We start from the raw sequence: 6,376 nt of genomic DNA on the forward strand, positions 1-6,376 counted from the left end.
GATGAGCACCATCGGTAGACCTGGTCCTAGGTAGAGGAGAGTTAACATGGTGGAGAGATGAGCACCATCGTTAGACCTGGTCCTAGGTAGAGGAGAGTTAACATGGTGGAGAGATGAGCACCATCGGTAGACCTGGTCCTAGGTAGAGGAGAGTTAACATGGTGGAGAGATGAGCACCATCGGTAGACCTGGTCCTAGGTAGAGGAGAGTTAACATGGTGGAGAGATGAGCACCATTGTTAGACCTGGTCCTAGGTAGAGGAGAGTTAACATGGTGGAGAGATGAGCACCATCGGTAGACCTGGTCCTAGGTAGAGGAGAGTTAACATGGTGGAGAGATGAGCACCATCGGTAGACCTGGTCCTAGGTAGAGGAGAGTTAACATGGTTGAGAGATGAGCACCATCGGTAGACCTGGTCCTAGGTAGAGGAGAGTTAGCATGGTGGAGAGATGAGCACCATCGGTAGACCTGGTCCTAGGTAGAGGAGAGTTAACATGGTGGAGAGATGAGCACCATCGTTAGACCTGGTCATAGGTAGAGGAGAGTTAACATGGTGGAGAGATGAGCACCATCGTTAGACCTGGTCCTAGGTAGAGGAGAGTTAACATGGTGGAGAGATGAGCACCATCGGTAGACCTGGTCCTAGGTAGAGGAGAGTTAACATGGTGGAGAGATGAGCACCATCGTTAGACCTGGTCCTAGGTAGAGGAGAGTTAACATGGTGGAGAGATGAGCACCATCGTTAGACCTGGTCCTAGGTAGAGGAGAGTTAACATGGTGGAGAGATGAGCACCATCGTTAGACCTGGTCCTAGGAAGAGGAGAGTTAACATGGTGGAGAGATGAGTACCATCGTTAGACCTGGTCCTAGGTAGAGGAGAGTTAACATGGTGGAGAGATGAGCACCATCGTTAGACCTGGTCCTAGGTAGAGGAGAGTTAACATGGTGGAGAGATGAGCACCATCGTTAGACCTGGTCCTAGGTAGAGGAGAGTTAACATGGTGGAGAGATGAGCACCATCGTTAGACCTGGTCCTAGGTAGAGGAGAGTTAACATGGTGGAGAGATGAGCACCATCGTTAGACCTGGTCCTAGGTAGAGGAGAGTTAACATGGTGGAGAGATGAGCACCATCGGTAGACCTGGTCCTAGGTAGAGGAGAGTTAACATGGTGGAGAGATGAGCACCATCGTTAGACCTGGTCCTAGGTAGAGGAGAGTTAACATGGTGGAGAGATGAGCACCATCGTTAGACCTGGTCCTAGGTAGAGGAGAGTTAACATGGTGGAGAGATGAGCACCATCGTTAGACCTGGTCCTAGGTAGAGGAGAGTTAACATGGTGGAGAGATGAGCACCATCGTTAGACCTGGTCCTAGGTAGAGGAGAGTTAACATGGTGGAGAGATGAGCACCATCGTTAGACCTGGTCCTAGGAAGAGGAGAGTTAACATGGTGGAGAGATGAGTACCATCGTTAGACCTGGTCCTAGGTAGAGGAGAGTTAACATGGTGGAGAGATGAGCACCATCGTTAGACCTGGTCCTAGGTAGAGGAGAGTTAACATGGTGGAGAGATGAGCACCATCGTTAGACCTGGTCCTAGGTAGAGGAGAGTTAACATGGTGGAGAGATGAGCACCATCGTTAGACCTGGTCCTAGGTAGAGGAGAGTTAACATGGTGGAGAGATGAGCACCATCGTTAGACCTGGTCCTAGGTAGAGGAGAGTTAACATGGTGGAGAGATGAGCACCATCGGTAGACCTGGTCCTAGGTAGAGGAGAGTTAACATGGTGGAGAGATGAGCACCATCGTTAGACCTGGTCCTAGGTAGAGGAGAGTTAACATGGTGGAGAGATGAGCACCATCGTTAGACCTGGTCCTAGGTAGAGGAGAGTTAACATGGTGGAGAGATGAGCACCATCGTTAGACCTGGTCCTAGGTAGAGGAGAGTTAACATGGTGGAGAGATGAGCACCAACGGTAGACCTGGTCCTAGGTAGAGGAGAGTTAACATGGTGGAGAGATGAGCACCATCGTTAGACCTGGTCCTAGGTAGAGGAGAGTTAACATGGTGGAGAGATGAGCACCATCGGTAGACCTGGTCCTAGGTAGAGGAGAGTTAACATGGTGGAGAGATGAGCACCATCGTTAGACCTGGTCCTAGGTAGAGGAGAGTTAACATGGTGGAGAGATGAGCACCATCATTAGACCTGGTCCTAGGTAGAGGAGAGTTAACATGGTGGAGAGATGAGCACCATCGTTAGACCTGGTCTTGGGTAGAGGAGAGTTAACATGGTGGAGAGATGAGCACCATCGTTAGACCTGGTCCTAGGTAGAGGAGAGTTAACATGGTGGAGAGATGAGCACCATCGTTAGACCTGGTCCTAGGTAGAGGAGAGTTAACATGGTGGAGAGATGAGCACCATCGGTAGACCTGGTCCTAGGTAGAGGAGAGTTAACATGGTGGAGAGATGAGCACCATCGGTAGACCTGGCCCTAGGTAGAGGAGAGTTAACATGGTGGAGAGATGAGCACCATCGGTAGACCTGGTCCTAGGTAGAGGAGAGTTAACATGGTGGAGAGATGAGCACCATTGGTAGACCTGGTCCTAGGTAGAGGAGAGTTAACATGGTGGAGAGATGAGCACCATCGTTAGACCTGGTCCTAGGTAGAGGAGAGTTAACATGGTGGAGAGATGAGCACCATCGTTAGACCTGGTCCTAGGTAGAGGAGAGTTAACATGGTGGAGAGATGAGCACCATCGTTAGACCTGGTCCTAGGTAGAGGAGACTTAACATGAGGGAGAGATGAGCACCATCGTTAGACCTGGTCTTGGGTAGAGGAGAGTTAACATGGTGGAGAGATGAGCACCATCGTTAGACCTGTTCCTAGGTAGAGGAGAGTTAACATGGTGGAGAGATGAGCACCATCGTTAGACCTGGTCCTAGGTAGAGGAGAGTTAACATGGTGGAGAGATGAGCACCATCGGTAGACCTGGTCCTAGGTAGAGGAGAGTTAACATGGTGGAGAGATGAGCACCATCGGTAGACCTGGTCCTAGGTAGAGGAGAGTTAACATGGTGGAGAGATGAGCACCATCGGTAGACCTGGTCCTAGGTAGAGGAGAGTTAACATGGTGGAGAGATGAGCATATTACTGGAAATACACACTATCTATATTTGTAGCTGATGCAGGACCTTGACTGAATTCAGGTGACTGTTACCAGGCAACAACACCCATAGAGTTCCCACAGGGAACACCACATCATTTCAACTTGGAAAAATGGGTAATATTTGTGAGACGTTGAGAGATGAGATCCTATATTCACTCACTCAAAAAGACAGACACAAATGTGTTGAATTCCCAATGTGTTGAATGCCCAATCTGTTGAATACCCAATGTGATGAATACCCAGTGTGCTGAATACCCAGTGTGTTGAATACCCAGTGTGTTGAATGCCCAATCTGTTGAATACCCAATGTGTTGAATTCCCAATGTGTTGAATGCCCAATCTGTTGAATACCCAATGTGTTGAATACCCAGTGTGCTGAATACCCAGTGTGTTGAATACCCAGTGTGTTGAATGCCCAATCTGTTGAATACCCAATCTGTTGAATACCCAATGTGTTGAATACCCAGTGTGCTGAATACCCAGTGTGTTGAATACCCAGTGTGTTGAATGCCCAATCTGTTGAATACCCAATGTGTTGAATACCCAGTGTGTTGAATACCATGTGTGTTGAATACCCCGTGTGTTGAATACCCCGTGTGTTGAATACCCAGTGTGTTGAATACCCAGTGTGTTGAATACCCAATGTGTTGAATACCCAATGTGTTGAATACCCAGTGTGTTGAATACCCCGTGTGTTGAATACCCAGTGTGTTGAATACCCAGTGTGTTGAATACCCAATGTGTTGAATACCCAGTGTGTTGAATACCCCGTGTGTTGAATACCCAATGTGTTGAATACCCAGTGTGTTGAATACCCAATGTGTTGAATACCCAGTGTGTTGAATACCCCGTGTGTTGAATACCCAGTGTGTTGAATACCCAATGTGTTGAATACCCAGTGTGTTGAATACCCAGTGTGTTGAATACCCCGTGTGTTGAATACCCCGTGTGTTGAATACCCCGTGTGTTGAATACCCAATGTGTTGAATACCCAGTGTGTTGAATACCCCGTGTGTTGAATACCCCGTGTGTTGAATACCCAATGTGTTGAATACCCCGTGTGTTGAATACCCCGTGTGTTGAATACCCCGTGTGTTGAATACCCAATGTGTTGAATACCCAGTGTGTTGAATACCCCGTGTGTTGAATACCCAGTGTGTTGAATACCCAATGTGTTGAATACCCAGTGTGTTGAATACCCAGTGTGTTGAATACCCAATGTGTTGAATACCCAATGTGATGAATACCCAGTGTGTTGAATACCCAGTGTGTTGAATACCCAGTGTGTTGAATACCCAATGTGTTGAATACCCAATGTGTTGAATACCCAATGTGTTATCACTATGCTTTCAACCATCTAAAAGAACAACCAAATTCCAAAGGAAAAATCATTTTTGATTTGTTTAGTTTAGTCACCTAAATGTTTTTTCACTGACCTTTAACCATTTAAAATGCACAGAAAAGTTGAAAGGTGAATACAATGACAGATATTTTGTTTATTCATACAATATGTTACGTTCCTCAACTAGAAAACCAAATAATGTAGCTCAAACAGAAAGGGGAACTAACAAAAAGTCACTGACAACAACTAAAACAAAACCGGTGGGGTTCTGAACGACACTCATGGGGGTGTCCACTGAAAGTTGACGAGCAACAACAACTGGAACCTAATAGACACCCACCATGAGTGGCCAGTAAATTTGCCCAATAACAGGCAAACAAGAGAAAAAACCCACACCAGACAGGAAGCAAACCAAAAAGTGGTGCAAAACCAAAACAGGGAAGATCAAATAAAGGACTGTTTGTCTAGACCTCAAACTAAGGCACACTAACAAAATAGATTAAACCTCCACATCTATCAATACAACTGGAGCCACTCTTAAATAGCACCTGGGCCAGCACAGGTGAAACACCTTCCCACTAACAAGATGGCAACCAGCACAGGTGTAACACATACTGACTAACGAATAACGGCAATCTGCGCCCTACGTGCTAACAAGCTATATGTGCCAGAATCCAACCTCTAAACATAAATTGACAAACTAAAACCTGTAACAAACAACTTTATGTATTTTCACAGTGCATCATCTTATAGTACAACCAAAAGACGTGGATTGCAGTTGAGATTACATTAAAAGTGTGCACGCGATGTATAGTGCAAGTGAACAACATTGTTTGAGATTCTTTATTATAGCAATTGCGAAGATCTCCACAGACCTATGACCTTTGCATGCTATCTTGAACATGAACACTTTCTATGATTACATAAGAGGACATTATAGTGACAGTAACCTCAAAATGTGGCCAGTGATGTGTTACTCTTTAGGCCACTGGTGTCAAACTCATTCCATGGAGGGCTGAGTGTCTGCAGGTTCTCTCTCCTCCATCGTACTTGATTGATGAATTAAGGTCACTAATTAGTAAGGACCTCCCCACACCTGGTTGTCTATGGCTTAATTGAAAGGAAAACCCAAATACCTGCGGACACGAGGCTCTCCATGGAATGAGTTTGACACCCCCGCTGAAGACCATTTACTATCTTACATTAGTAATATTGAATTGTGATTGGTTGACAACACAACCAAATATCAACATTTAAAGGTGCTTGGATAGTTTCATCTGAGCCACTGGCTTAATCTTCTACCTTAATATACATTTTTGGTTGAGATGGAGATGTGATCCTAACATATAAGTTGTTTACTTGTCGAAAGTTTTAAAAAATGAAAAGTAAAGAATAGGACTAAATCAAATAAGACTTTTGCTATGAGAGATGGGTTTATTTACAGAGCAAATCAGTTGAGCAATTCCTGTTGACATATCAGTGCAACATAATGTAAAGTGTGACCTAGGTTATTCTGAATGTAATGAAGTCCACATTCTCAACCATTTGACACAGAAATCCCTCTTATGGTATAGACCTTCCACAGACTCATTATTAGTTTCACATTCTGTCACTGCTTTCTACAGTCTAGTAAACTATGGAAGGTTTGTTTCAATCTGGTAATGTTTTTTCACATGCGCCGAATACAACAGGTGTAGACTTTACTGTGAAATGCTTACTTACAAGCCCTAAACCAACAATGCAGTTTTAACAAAATGTTAACAAAATATTTACTAAATAAAGTAATGTTAAACAATTCATTTTAAAAATGAACACAATAACATTACAATAATGAGGCTATATACTTGGGGTACCGGTACCGAGTCAGTG

This window comes from Oncorhynchus mykiss, chromosome 31 (genome assembly GCF_013265735.2).
Source record: "Oncorhynchus mykiss isolate Arlee chromosome 31, USDA_OmykA_1.1, whole genome shotgun sequence".
Taxonomy (NCBI): domain Eukaryota; kingdom Metazoa; phylum Chordata; class Actinopteri; order Salmoniformes; family Salmonidae; genus Oncorhynchus; species Oncorhynchus mykiss.